Raw genomic sequence first — 16,155 nt, forward strand, 5'->3', positions numbered from 1 at the left:
CAACCCTTTGTTCCCTTAAAATTGGAATTTAGTGTGTTAAAATATGCCATTGTTCAGGCGACTATATAAAGCTTCTTAACTTACTCAGGACTTTGACTGCGTCACAAAAACAAAAAAACGGATCACCCTATATGACTTTTGATTTAATGATCGGATATTCACATTTTAAAACTATATCTTATTGGTTTAAAAGGGAGATATAATGCTAATTAATTTTTGCTGACGATATTTTAGGTTACGAAAACAGGCACAAAACGCACTTAATATGAGTAGACATACCCTTTTTTCGATGAATTCAGATTTGTGATCCCCGAAACATAGGGGTTTGCTGCATTCTGGGAAATATATAGTTCTAATAGTTTGGTCAGAAGAGCACTCCAAAATTTGGACCCATTAATGTTAACTTTACCTTTTGCGCATTTCGCTATATTTTAATAACTTTTTATCCGAATTGAAAACTTTTTGCACACAATTATAAAATTCATTTTTCTAAAGATAAATACATGCAAAAAATATCCTTTCAAAGTATTTAGTATTTTTTTTATTACTTCATTTAATAATGGTAGAAAAAAGTCTGAATTGTAAAGTATGCAATTTCTTACATCATTTCAAAGAATGTCACTTTGCATGGCAAATTATAAAATTTGAGAAAAATAGGTTGAATAATTCCTGAAAGATAGCATTTTAAATATCTGACTTTTTTGAAATTCAATTTCTCAAGAACTATTCAACAGATTTTACTCAAATTTTGTAATTTACCTTGCAAAGTTATATTCTTCTAAATTATAGGAAAAATTGTATACCTCACAATTCAAATTTTTTTCGCTCACCATTAAATAAAAAAATAAAAAACAATAAATATTTTATAAAGGTCATATTTGGTAAATAATTATCTTTGGACAAACGAATTTTATGACTGGGTGCAAAAATTTTTCAATTCACTTAAAAAATTTTCGAGATACAGCGAAATACGCAAAAAGTAAAATTAGCATTAAGGGGTCAAAATTTAGGACCGATCTCCTGACCAAACTGATGGGACCATATTTCCCTAATTGCGGCTACCCCCTATACTTTGGGGGTCAGAAATCCAAATCCCTCGATAAAAAGATATATTTATTCAGAGAAAGTACATTTTTGTGTCTGATTTCGTTATTCAAAATATCATTAATTAGCATATTTCAGGTCACCCCCTCAAACCATTAAGATTGAATCTTAAAACAGGAAAATCCGATCATTAGACTAAAAGTTACTCTGAGTGGCCGTTTATTTTTTTTTTTTTGCACAGTGTATAACTATGTATGTTAGAGCATCCTACAACAAACCCGGAGACTCTAGGTTCGAATCCAACGAACTTTTCTATCACACATTTCTCTATCGATATCACGTTTGAGACTATGCATTTCGCTCAAAACTGAGGCTATGCTGTTTCAATTTCAAAAATTTGGAACTATTTTGGCACGTTTTTGCTCAATTTGTTATTGCAGGATAAATATGAGAATATAAAATACTAATAAGTGGCTAATCATGAATACAATTTATAAAATAATAATTTTTCGACTTTTGTTGCTGTTTTTGGTTATTTTTGCTTATTTTACTCCTGGTAAGGGTAACATGTCAAATAATTTTACTTTAGAAGTACTTTTTAGTAGGACACATCTAGTAGGTGTCTAATATATAGCCCTGCTTGTATAGATAAGTTTGCTTTGAACATATCATATTTTTACTGATAGAAAAAAGTGAAAATATTGTAAACCATATCTGAAGAACGCGAATCTTCTACAGTTTACAAAAAAAATTCCAAATGATAACGAAATTTTCAAATTTTAGCTAGAATTTTAAAACTGGGCAAAGCTCTCTCTGGAATAACATTCCAGAAATTAACGATAGACACAATCAAAACAAAATTCGAGATCCTCTAAATCATGTAACAAGAATAACGTGATAACACTTTTACTGCACGTTTAGATAATTGTTATGAAAGACATAATTCTAAGTCTGTGCTCTTAGAAATAAAAAAAAATTTTATTATCACTTGAACTACATTTGCAGCTTCAGGTATTGAAAATAATACTCTGTTACGATTTGCCACAATGCAGTATATCACGCCGTAATAAATGAATCATATCCACACCCTTATCTTTATTGAAGTTAAAGTCAGACGACTTTTTTCGACCTTCAAACGATATTACGTAATAAAAGAACAGAGCACGAATAAACTTCAATAAAGTGAAGAGATTAAAACTTCGAAATATGTTAAATTGGTTCTTTTCCAACTTCCGGCAACATAATTGGTGTTCTTATCAGGAAGGTAAAATATCGTTTAATTTCACTGGAAGGTAAAATATCGTTTAATTTCGCTAAGTCGTTACCTAATGTTATTAATATTTTTAATCATAACACGAAAAACTAAAAAGAAAATAATCAAAAGATTATTCATGTATAGAAATTTAGTTACATTCAAGTAGAAGTTATGAGTAAGCTTTTATACATTTACGAATTAATTATTTTAAATTTCTTAAGATAAAACACTTTATTTTTATATACGTGATTAAAATAATTATGTTTAATGATAATAATAATTAAATGAGAAAATTTTTTCACTAAAAATATTTTTAAATTTTCTACTATATTTCTATTAATGTTTTCTAATCTTTTCTGTTGCATTTTCCTGAAATAATTGATGGTAAATTACATGTTTATTTGCTTAATATCAGTCCCGTTACTCTCAGATTCCAGTAAACTGGTAAGATGCAATCAGTTATTAATATACTCTCCAGCACTCTCTAGTCTCCAGATTGCTTGATAAGGTGTGAAAAAAATCTCTTTCTGTCTACTTCAAAGTTTCAAGAAAAGTGGAACGTAATGTTTAGGAATTCCAACTGTTCGCCACTCTTTGAACTAAATTGTGACCATACTTTTAAACTTCAACTAACCGCCCTAACTAAACATAATAAAAAAGACCGTTTCCTTGAAGAAAAAACAAGTTTCCTATATGATATCTTACATTTTTGTCCCTTAAAATTTGGTGCCGCAATCTAAGTCCAAAGTTTGAACCCCTTAATTTTTTTTTGCGTATTTTGCCCTCCCTCGAGAATTTTTTAAGCGAATAGAAAATTTTTGCATAAAATTCGTTTATCCAAAGATTACTTCCTGCAAGAAACAACTTTTAGTAAATATTTGTTATTTTTATTTTAATTAGTGATAGTCGAAAAAAAAATTTGAATTGTAAGGTATGAAATTTTTTACATCATTTTAAAGGATATAATTTTACAAGGCAAAATATAAAATTTGAGCTAAATCGACGATATCGGTGATTCTTGGGATATTGAAATCTGAAAATACTACTTTTACTCGAGTCCTAGAACGTGAGGATCAGATCATTAAATCAAAATTTATTCAGGGTGGTTAGTTTTTTTCCACACTGCAGGATCAACAAAATAAGTAACTTTAATTCAATCATCCGATTTTTACAAACCAGTGTGTATTCCGTATGGATATTACTTGTGTATTACTTTCGGAACATCATTTTCACAATAATTAATTGGGTCACAAAATCAAACTTAAAACTTATTTCATGGAATAGGCCTAGTTTCTAAAAGCAAAATACCTGACATTAGTATCATTAAAAAAAACCTCTTGTGCTTTTAGACTTATCAATGATGTCAATAAGCATGTTGCATTATTTTGGTTAAAAATAATACACATTTACTGAAATATGTATTAACCTAGACTTCAAAATGGACCATACATTGTAAACCTTGGGACATGGATTACATTCACTCCAAAAAACATGCTTGACGATGTAAAAAATTCAAAAAACCAATCCGTAAGCTATGAGATACATTATAAGATATGAAATGATTGAAGTGGTAGATAAAAAGAAATACGCAAATTGAAAAGAAATTAGTAAACTTTTGTTCTATCATGTAAATAATTTTGTCCAAGGTCTTTTATTTGTCGCAGACAGTAAGCTGTTAATTTATTTTTCCAAATGACTATTAGCTTTTATTAAGCTAAATTCAAATTACGTAATGCTCATGTAGTTTTCTCCTATAGACTGAAAATATTTACAGAAATGACTTTAAAAACATTTTAGTTATATCACAACTTTCCCAAAGGAATTCCGTATTCAAACGAAATGTACTCAAATAAAATAATTACTTCTAAAATGAAATACATCACTTTGTCATATTTAAATTAAACGAATCGTTTTATAAAAACTGAATTAATAAGTTGACCGCAAGAACAAAAACTTTATATTGTTAATTCATTTCGCATGCAAATAATTCCCTAGTATAATTAAATATTAGACAACCTATTTTATTTATGTATTTTTAGGAATACTTATTCACAATGTAAATTATTGAATATAAATTAAAATATTAACCCTAGCATTTATTTGCATGTTGCGATTAATTTTAATAACACCTGTTCCTGAATCAACACTAATTTTCACCAATCCCTTTCATAACGTGCAATTATCAGCAAATGTTGCACCATGATATATTGCTCAAGCAGTCGCCTAATGTTTCCTTTTTAAATATCGATGGATTTCATGGCTAACATACTAAACGACGATAGCCAAGCTTTACCTGATGTCTCTGTCATCTTGATTGTCACTTTGTCTGTCGACCTTGATGCAAGGACAGCTGCTGCCAGCGTCCAGATGTTCTGCGGGAGTTGATTCTAGTGAAAAAAAAATAATTGTTTGTAGATTCATATTAGAAGATATATTTCGGGTGGAGCTCAAGGACTTTAATCGCAGGAGGTACCTGCAACGCACCGATGAGTTAAGGAAAATGTCGAGGATAAACAAGGACTTTGATTATGGTTACCCGAAAAAGGAAGCATAAGGAAAAGGGTTCTTCTTCATATTAAATATCACTTACACTGAGGTATGAATTGTTTGAAGAAAAAGGTACTTGTTTTAAGGAAAATGAAAGAATACAGGAAACTAAATTCTAGAAAATAGAATTACAACGAAAATGCATTTCTTCTGATTTTAAGAAAAAAATGTAATTAAATAATTAAAACGAAGGAATATTTTCACTGCCTTTTAAATAACGTCTCATCAAAGAAATCAGCAATGATAATCAGAAAGATTGATTCTCAAGAAAATTTCATGAATTTGCAGAGAATCATTCTCATGATTCGAAGAGGCATTTTGGGAGGAGCTCAAGGACTTACATCACTGGAGGTACCTGCAAGCGTATTTGTGAGTTATGGAAAATGTCCCGGATAAACAAAAGGACTTTGATTTCGGTTACCCGAAAAAGGAAGCATAATGGAAAAGGGTTCTTCTTCACATTGAATACCTTTTTTCACTGAAAAAAATTTCAAAATTGCTTGAATTTACCTTTATAAAACTTATCATTAGTATTAAAAAGCAGTATAGATCTACATTACATGTAACAAATAGATGCTATTATTTGCTTAAGAGCAATTGAACCTTTTAATTCATCTTTATTGGCAAGTTTTCTGAGCCAAATATCAAGAAACAAAACCGTTAGAGAAGGTGGTGAAATGGCCACAGACCTTGTGACCATTAAAGAGGCCACTTTTATCAAAAAATTAATTTGAGAGGTTATTAGTTCACCTCAACTCGAATCTTCTTTCGGGATTGTTTCTCAGATGGAAATTTTTGAAAGATACTTAAAAACTCAACAGAATCTTCCAAGCAAGAAAAAATACACTATAAATGCACACTAATACTACCTTAAAAGAATTTTTTATTTTTTTTAACTTGATGCATTTTTAGTTTTTTTTTTTTAACTTTATGCATTTTTACCATGAACAAAATTTTCCAATTGGGTGCTTTTGAGGGAGGATTAATCAGAAACGCAACAGTTGGAGATGAAATGAATATAGTAAATTGCCCCTACTGTTTTTTTATGTACAGAGAGAAAATATTTTTAATCATTATATTAATTTCTTACCAAAAAAAACGCTTAAAAGACTCCTGTAATCAATATTTTCTTAAGGATGCAATAAAACAGAAAAAAATTTTAAAAGAGACTTTGGCGCAAGCTTGCGAAAAAAAAATTATGACTCATAATTAACACATTTAAATTAGTAAAAGTGTACATAGTAAAGACACTCTATTACCATAGTATACCCCCTATGAGGTCTATAATTATTTCCTCTGGTAGGGTACACTATTACCCGGTAATATAATACGTGGTCCAATTAAAATATTATGGGTTAATATTAAGGTCTGATATCGGGCCTTGAGTTAGTTAATATTGAAAAATGACTTCAAATTTTTAAAGCTCTTTAGAAGACGAATTTCCTCATTTTGAAGCTTTTCAGAAGACTATTTTAGATATACATACATTGTAAACTACAGGGCCACATTGTGTACCCCCTATAAGGTCTATAATTATTTCCTCTGGTATGGTACACTATTACCCGGTAATATAATACGAGGTCCAATTTGAATATTATGGGTTAATGTTAGAGGGAGATATAGGACCATATTTTTATACAGAATATTGACTTCGAATTTCTTCTTTGTGAAGTATCAATTTTCAAATTAAGTTTACTCTATCTTTACTTTGAACAAAACACCAGCATTGTGTAATGTTTTGGGACAAATATCTAGAAACAGAAGAGTATGAGATTATACGTTAAAACTGAATTCTCAATAAATTTTTAATGCAAAATTATGTTGTACCCAAGGCATGGAACGAACGAAAGATCCATCCCCAATAAATATTTTTCTTCATTAAGCAAAATTATCGAAAGCAATTCCGAAGATGCTCCGGTGAAAACATTCAGAAGAAATTAGCGAAAGAATTCACCTTTGTTGCACACGCATACTTTGTATGAAAGTTAATTATGCTTAAATTATTGAAAAATTTACAATTTAAAAGAAAAAAATATATAATTTGTCATTACATATTCAATTCACTCAAAATCACCGAATATCAAAAACTATTTTAAACAAATTCAATAAAACGATTGATTGGGCTATAATTGCATCGATAATTGCAAGGCGATTAATTTCCTATTAAACAAAGTAACGATTTTTAATTTATATTCAATCCCTGAGAGAGTATTAAACTTTTTTTCTCTAAATCGGCATTTTCGATAAGAAAATAAGCCACATGTAATATTAGTATAATTAATAGGTTGTTTTTTCCAAAGAATTCTCGTTAATATTCTTAATCAATATGAATCTACAACTTCTGCTCAGGCTTCAACTATTAAGATAACTTTTTTTATTCCATCATTCATATTCAGATCTCGTACTATCCATATGATAAAGACACTCAAAAATAACTTCTTTTTGCATTTCAGTTTGAAAATTTGCATTTTAACTATTAGGAGTTCTATTAATGGCATAAAATGATAGTTATGTCAACGATATAACAGAAATGATTTACTCTTACTTGATTGTAAGATAAGCATTATTGCATATCTAAGTGTTGGAAGAAACTTTGTATTAACTAAAACTATTGCAATATTTTTATGTAAAAAGTCGCATTAAATATTTTTAATGCGTCTATTTAATTGGTATTTTTGGAGTTATTGAACATTAATTTATTTCGAATTCTGTAGTAATTGATAATTAGCCAAATATTTCAAAAAGAATTACAAGGCTATTTAATCGAATATCAATTACATTTTTGTTACTAGTAAGTCAAGCTGAATTTATTTATTCAGTTAGTTCTTTCGTTTATGAAATGATATATAGATAAATTTTTGTCTATTTCTCTTTGGTTACAGAAAAGATATATTTGGCCAAAAAATTATAAGGAATCGGAAAAATTTCGCGCAATGTGCGATAACAAATATAGTTGAAAGATTCACTTAAAATCATAAATTTCAAATTATTTCTCGTTTGAGTTTTAAGTTAGCACAAAATGCTTCTGAATGTAAAAAAATGCTTCAAAGAGGGTTGGATTTTAATGGAACTCAAAACATTGGAATTTTTGTTGTAATTACTAAATTTGAACATTTTATATTTAAGCCTTTAAAATGCATATATGAAAGCTTTCGAATTCAAAAAGTTATAAAGTGAACCGAATCTGCTAAAAAATAAAGCAATTTTGACATAATTCGATATCACTCCACTCTTCCCTACATAAATTTGTCAATTGAATTAAATAAGTTTATTTCAACTAGCTTTTAGCCGCTTTCATTTTGTTAAGCATTGTTCAAATTCATATATTCTCTCTGTACTATGTATATGTTTGATTTACAATTTAATTTCATCTTAAGAAATAATACTTATATGTTCCTAAATTAATGAGTATTGTTTTATATTACGAGACATATTAAAATCTAAATATACCCTCTAAATGTGCTTTAAAGCGTAAAATTCTTCAAAGTTAAATCCTTAAATTTAATCTCGAACTAACATCAAAATAGTGAACAATTAACTTATTTAAAAATACCTAGTTGAAGACGCATAATTTATTTTTATTAACTGCATGTTTTTTTTATATTTAAACATTCTTATTAACAAACATTTTGAAAATGATAAACCAGAAATCTTTAAATCTAACGAAATAAATGAAATACTTTCGATCATTGGCTTTTTTTAACGATACAAAAATGGTCTTTTACAATTTAATTACATGTAATAAACTTAGAAGCGTACAAACGTAAAAATTCATTTTTACCATTCTAAATAAACACAAAGCAAAGATCAAAAAGATCTGGAACGTTTTTAGCCATGCAGAGAAAATGCACTTAAGAGTTTAATTTCCTATTGAAAACTTAAAGTAAATTGATCGTGAATATATAATTTCGATAAAAATAATATATAAAAAAAAAATTCGAAAGAAAGAGTTTTCACATTCACTCCAAACGGTAATTGACGTAATATCTGCAACATCTTCAAAAAGCCGCTGAAGAAAAGGTAGATAATTACTCCTCTCCAAACGAGGAGTTATATTAAGAGATAATTACTCATAGATGTAGATGACGTTCGCAAATCATTTTCTACAATAATCACTGTTTAGATGAAAAAATAAACTAAAAGAACTAAATAAACTTAAAGAACTAAAGAGACTAAACGTTTCACAGAAGATCGTTTTGGTGTTCGTTTAATATTTCGTAATTATTCCATTGATAAAGAATTTATGTCTCTTAAAAAAGGAAAATCGCAATATGTGTTCTTGTTTCATGACTTTAATGTGGACCTTTTAACGGAATACTCGAGTTTTATTCTTTAATTTGTATGTCTGGCTCAATTGATGTTGGAAGTTATGGATATTTTTTTCGTGAAGCCAAGAGACGATGATAATTGATTTTTGCACGATATGTAATCATCGAGTTATTTACTTCTTGTTATTGAACCTTTCATAAAAGTACCGCCAAGACATAGCAATTTTCTTAGTTAGATTTTTTATTTTGATTCTTGAGAATTGTGTCGTGATCGCTGATGTTTCTTTAAGACCGAATTATGATTCGAGGAATTGGAGTATAGTGCTTGAAATGAAAAAGAAGACCAAAGTATGTATTTTCGATTATTAAAATTCCGTTTAAGCTACTGGGAAGGTTTTTAAGAGCTGGCTATGAGAAAAAATTATCCTGCTTTATTTTTTTAAGGAATGCGCTGAGAAAACTATATTTAGTAACCTCGTAACTATTTTTGTTTGAAATTAAAATTATACACCAATCAGTTTTTTTTTTAGAAATTTATATATTGATGCTTTTAATTTTTTTTAAAAATTAGTTTCTGATTTAAGTTTCTAAAACTTACCAACTTACAGTAAGAAGTTTTTTAATAGAAAGATAAAATCTTTTTTAAGTCTTGTATACTTAGACTAACTGAAAATTTACTATGTTTAATACATTAAATTAGAAACAAAAGGCTACTTAAGATTTTTCTAATGCTGTGTGTTCTTTTATTATAAATAGTAAATATTAAAAAAAACTAGCTTATTTTTAAATCCATAGAATAAAAAATTAGTTTTAGTAATAAGTGCACATTTTATGATTGAAAGTTTCTTAAAGTAATTAATATTAATAGTATAGCAAATATTTCTTATTTTATAACGTATTTTATCTCTCTCTCTGTCTCTTTCTTATTTTTTTAAAATAGTTTGTACATAAAATGATTATACTAAAATATATTTCCTACATTTGAGTTTGAACAATAATGTACGCTTCAATTAATATATTTCTAAAAGATTTCATATCACATTCAAGATTCAATAGAGCTATTTTTTATAATAGTTTTATTTAGCAGAAATAAATACCTTGTTTCTTGTAAAATTTATTGTAGTCAAATTTATTATGGTGAAATTAAAAATTTTATGATTAATATTTTTTATCTACCTTTTTTGAAAAAGTAAAAATATTTATCATAAGTAACCTTAAATATGTTTTACACTTTGAGTGTTAAATATAAAACTGCATAAATAAAAACTGTGTGTAAAAGTCATCAAACTAATTATTAACTCTATCAGCAATAATGACCTTTTTTATAGTACATGCTTATAGGGTCATATTTTTAATCCCTTTTTTGACGAAAAAAGAAATAAATACCCTATTTCTTGTAAAAATTTATTGTAGTCAAATTTATTATGGTGAAACTAACAATTTTATTATTAATATTTTTTATCCACCTTTTTTGAAAAAATAAAAATATTTATAATAAGTAATCTTAAATATGTTTTACACTTTGAGTGTTAAATATGAAACTGCATAAATAAAAACCGTGTGTAAAAGTCATCAAACTAATTATTAACTCTAATAGCAATAATGACCTTTTTTATAGTACATATTTATGGGGTCGTTTTTTTAATCCCTTTTTTGTCAAAAAGAAAAGAAATATGTTCAAGACAATACATTTAAATGCATTTTTTAGACATTTAAGAGTGAAAAATGAGTACAAAGAATTCCATATTTAAGTATATTAAAGCAAAGTCTAAACTCCTACACAATGTCCAAACTCAAATTTGCAAATCAGTAAATCCTTAACTCTGGGAATCTGAGTTTGGTTATGCTTTTGCATTAAGTAAAATGGCAAGAAAATTATAGTATAACAACAACTGAATATAGTTTAGCATTTTAATTTCAAGTGAAAAAAAATGAGAAAAGTTTTGAAGAGTTACAAATCTATTCTGTGAAAATAGGAGATGCTTAGTAAGGGGATACTTAAATAGTTTAATTCTGATTTTTTCACCAAAACTCAGGAAAGTGCAAAAATCTGTTGGCAGCGCTATATAAGCATCCAAGTAAACTTGAGATAATTTCAAAATATCCATCATTCAACCGTAATAGTCCACATTAACCGTAATTGTATTAATGGCAAATAGGACGATTAAAGATATCCATTTTCGTGTTTTGCACTGTACACAATTGATTATGCTATAACGCATTAGTATAATAAAGAGAAGACTGATTGAAAAGATTTTCTACATTTTAAAATGCTTCAAATAGCATGATTTATGTATTTTTTTTAAAATTTTGATGAATTTACATTTTTTTAAACTATTCTTTTCTTTACTTCATTTTAACATTTTCTACAAAAATATAAGTAACACGACTAATAGTAACTCTAATAAATCAAATAATCGGTAACGCTGGTGCCAAAATTCCTTAAAAAAATTAGTTCAACTTTTAATACTCCTAAGTTGAGCTGAATGAATGTTAGTAATACATTTAAATTAATATTAATGAATGCTAGAAACACATTTAAATTAAAATGAAATACAATGTAACTTCCATTTAGTTAAAAAGTTCCATGCTATTACTTAACCCACATCAGTTGTAACTGGCGATTTGAAATTTAGCAGCAACAGGACATTATTTGTAATTGAACTTTCACAGTTTAAAATCAAAGTTTTGCTTAAATTTTTTAAGAATACCTGTGTTGTTTCCAATGAAAAATAGTTTCGAGGAACTGGTAAATTTGGTCAGTTGATTTTTGTTCGGAATTTATTGCTGCTAAGTAAAATTACTTAAATAAAAATTGTTCTCATAACGCAAAATACGTGCGAAACAAACTAAGCAAAATTAATGTTACTGTTATTTAAAAAAATCATAACTTACAAAATTATTTCTCACTTCTTTTTGTTAGTACAGATTTTAGCGTTATTTTATTCATTAGTGTATTATTTTCACAAAAAGTATTATGGATATCCCAGATGGGATATTACAAACGTATCCGTTTCCTTCATTTACAGAATGTCCGCCTTTAAAACAACTAAGTTTTCAGTATATATATATGTATATAATTGTGCGTAATTTTCTTCTCTTACGTTTTAACAAGACGTTTGACGTCATTGGTGGAAAGCCTTTAAGAATCCAAATCATAAAAAAATGTGCCATATACTGTGCATAATTCATGACAAATATCTAATTCATAAGTTAACGTACTATTTTTTTAAAAAAAGGGATAATTTTATGAATCCAATTAGCTGTTTTGCTAAGCAAGTAATAGAAAATTTAAGACACACCAATGAAGAATGCGTTCCTCTAAAAATTCCTTTCTTTCATAATGCATGCAATGTTCAACTATCACGTTCTAGTAAGACATTCCCAGCTCTAGAAAAAAAAACTTCTCAAGTTGCTCTTAATAAAATCTGAAGCATATACTGAGTCTTCTACTTTATGACTTTAAGTTATTATTTAACAACGAAGCGGAATTTTTTTCGTATCAAACAAGCTAGTTTTTAAGCAAAGTGATGGAAAATTCAAAATAAAAAACTAAGAGTATTTTCCGCGAAAGAACTTTTAAAAGGGAGAATGTTGTACCTTAGATTTCATGCTCCTTGAATCTGAGAAAATATTTTTCTTTTGCTGTGTAATAGATAAATTCTGCCGTGAATATATCTACACAGTAAGAAATTCCGGATACAATTTACGAAAAAATTACCGGTATTCAGGGTGCCGATACTTTTTACCACGAAATCAATTTTTACCGAAACATGTTACGGAGCAAACTCTACCGTATTTTCATAATATTCTGATCGAGCATAATTTTTATAATAATTATTATCATAAAATCGCTGAATCATTGTAATTAAATAAATATTAATGTCAACTTTACGGTATAATTTTTCATGGTAAAAAATATTTCATGGTAAAAATGGATTTACAGTAAAATGGATTTTACGGATGATGCAACCAAAGAGCAGGGACTTTATAGTATAATTCAATCCAAAATTTTTTATAGTTAAGTGATACCCGTAGCAACAGTTATTATCTGTTATATTGTGGGACAATTCCGGTCTTCTGAGTCTGTTTTAAAGAGCTTTTTTTAAATTTCTAGCTTTTGGATAATTTTTCCAACTAAATGCTTGATAAATTTTTAAATTAAGCGTTGCTGTACTTGTATTTTATTTTATAACCATGGTTGAACATCTGACCCAATTCTGGTTTTACGTCTACCAATGTTCAACTCCGCAGCCTTGTAATTGTGAACCCAATCCAGAAGAAAAGGGAACTCCTAGATCAAATATTGGGAAAAATTTGCTACCGTGGAGGACTTTTTGAGGGAGGACTTGTACAAGGTACATGCACAAACACCAAATGACGCAAATGTGGATATACAAAATGTGTGTTGCCAAATGTTGAACTATGTTCTTAGTGTGCCAAAAAAATTTTTAAATATTACAATGAATATTTATTTTGTATTACATTTGATTTTTTAAATTTGATTTAATGAGGTATACATGAAAGCCATATTAGAAAAGTTAAATCGAACGAACATCCAACTTCAATCATCTTTCTAATCCAAAACACAAGGACTCGAAATGATAATTATCCAAAACATAAAATCCTTGTTGTTCAATTACGGAGCACAATGGGCTATTGGCGGGCAGGGGAACATCTCCGAGGCTGATCCGAAGACATGCCATCACAATTTTGATCCTCTGCAGAAGGGTACACCCGCTTCGGTAGCCCGACGACCTGCACGCGAAGAATATAAAAATCTAATGTTCCAAGTTTCAACTCACTTGTGCAGACTGAACAAATTTTTTACATTAAAGAATAATTTTTTTTCAGCGCATTGCAGAATTAGCTCACAATAAGATTTTAATTATAGACAAACATATATAATATATCTCAGACAATTTTTAAATTGTTCGAATCATTACATTAAGTCTAACAAAATAAAAAGCCAAAATCAGTGCAAAGCACAACATGCCCCCCTAATATATAATATTTTTTATCAACCACGTTCTAGCAAGACATCGCCGGCATTAGTGAAAAGTTCTTAAGCATCTAAATGATAAAATCTGAGTCACATAATCTGCTAAATTCCCAGACGAATATCAACTTCATGACTTTAAGTTCTAATTTAACAACGAAGCATAAAAAAAAGAACTTTTCGGCGCTTGTTTTCGAGGCTGGAGAGAGGGTAGTTATTTAACTGCACCCTCTGTACAAGACACCACAAAGCCATACTATTCAGATAAGAGGTTTACGATCCCAAAAAAATGTAAGTAGGCTTGTCGAATAAGGAGCTTTGCTTCTTCGCGTTGATGGTTTCTTGTTTTAGAGTCTTGATAATTTTACTTCATTTCAGAAGCTGAGTATCTTATCTGAAACTTTTATCGAAGAGCTACTGTTGAAGATGTTACAAAGAAAATAAAAATCACCTCCTCAGAACTTTTCGAAGCTGATTTTCTGGAGTGGCACAACTGTCCAAGTACTTATCTGTAACATTACTCAAACTGAAGAGAAGAGGCAGTCAACGATCGGAAGCTTAAGGCCTAGAAATTGAAATCGTTTGCTTTTAGTTTTTGATTTTTGTTTCGAATTTCGGCTTTGAAGAAAAATGGTAACTTTGTTTAACAAGTATTTCTTAGCGATACTTTGAAATGACAGTTAAAATGTTTCCATGATAAATTTTTCAATGAAGATAGAAGTCGCATCTTCTCTAAAATGAAAGCGATGTAAATTGATTTAAAATTATCTGTATTTGTTGTAATTCTACAGCTCACAAGAAGTTACTTTATTGACTTAAAAATTAAATTTCAATTAAAAACATTTTTTTCTAAATTATCGCTATGAAAAAGCTGAAAGTAAATACCATCTAGTAATAAATTATAACTTGAAGTGAAACTCAAACTTAATTTTCTTTTCGGAATTTCATTTTTGTTTAATAATTTTAATTCTTTTTACATCTAATTGAGTTATCAAAAATAATATCCAAATTTTCAATTCTGAAATTAATTGTTTTACAATTAATATTCACATAAGCGCTCAATTACTTGCACAATCCTACACAGTTTAGTTTAGGGCCTTATTCCTACCGACTTAAGAGAAATTGAATTCCCCGATGTTTGAAAGTAAATTGAAATTTTGATTTTATTTAGCGCATTTTTGTAAATTAATTCTTTTGAATTATAACAACAGAAGAAAAAAAAAGAATTGAGAAATTAAAAATTGAAACTTTTTCTGGCCAAAAACTTGAAAATTAAGATGACAAAAAATTGTTAATACTTTCAAACTGTGCAGACTGTAACAAATTCCGGATCAAATTACAGTACAAAGTGGGCTCACTTTGAATAAATTTTTTGTAAAATCCATTTTAATGTAGAAATCATTTTACCGTAATATATTATACCGTAATTTCTACAGTAATATTTATTTAATCAGAGTGTGTTTACGATAATTATTTCTGTAAAAATTACAATAAGTCAGTTTATTTGTTCTGTAACATGTTCTGGTATAAAAGTACTGGCACCCTGATTGCTGATACTTTTTAGGGCAATCCGATACGTAATTTTCACAATGTAATTTTAAACAATAAGATCAACAATTTGAGGGTTTTTTGCTTACAACATGGTTAAAAAATAAACACTCAAACACATATATTCTATGTTTTAATCTTCATTTTTAAGATACTATTCTATGATTCCTATTCATTTGATCAAATATAAGATTTTATCACTAAAATTTATGTAGTTGTAAATTTGTTCTAAATCATAATCCAAATTTTTGATCTTCGATAAAATAAACAATAAAAAATAAATATGTAAATATTACTTATTTTTAGAGAAATTGGAATTTTAAATTTATGATCTTCATAATTACTTTCAAAAAGTTGAGAAAAATAACAAAAAAGTAAAAATTACATTAAAGGAAAAAAAAACTTTCATTCACTCTCTCTAAGAAAATCTAATTTTCATCTTCCAGACTCCAACTTCTCTCCCATACAATCCTATAATCAGATGCAAAATCTCC

At 28.2% G+C, this 16,155-nt stretch overlaps 1 long non-coding RNA gene across 1 annotated transcript; it reads left to right on the top strand.

The window, feature by feature from the left end:
• The first annotated feature begins 9,080 nt into the window (after positions 1-9,080).
• On the top strand, positions 9,081-15,030 carry LOC122269781 (uncharacterized). Its single transcript, XR_006225397.2, has 2 exons — positions 9,081-9,462; positions 14,492-15,030. It is a non-coding gene; the product is annotated as an uncharacterized lncRNA (long non-coding RNA).
• The last annotated feature ends 1,125 nt before the right edge of the window (positions 15,031-16,155 follow it).

The sequence above is a fragment of the Parasteatoda tepidariorum genome, chromosome 5 (assembly GCF_043381705.1).
Source record: "Parasteatoda tepidariorum isolate YZ-2023 chromosome 5, CAS_Ptep_4.0, whole genome shotgun sequence".
In the NCBI taxonomy this organism is placed as follows: Eukaryota; Metazoa; Arthropoda; class Arachnida; order Araneae; family Theridiidae; genus Parasteatoda; species Parasteatoda tepidariorum.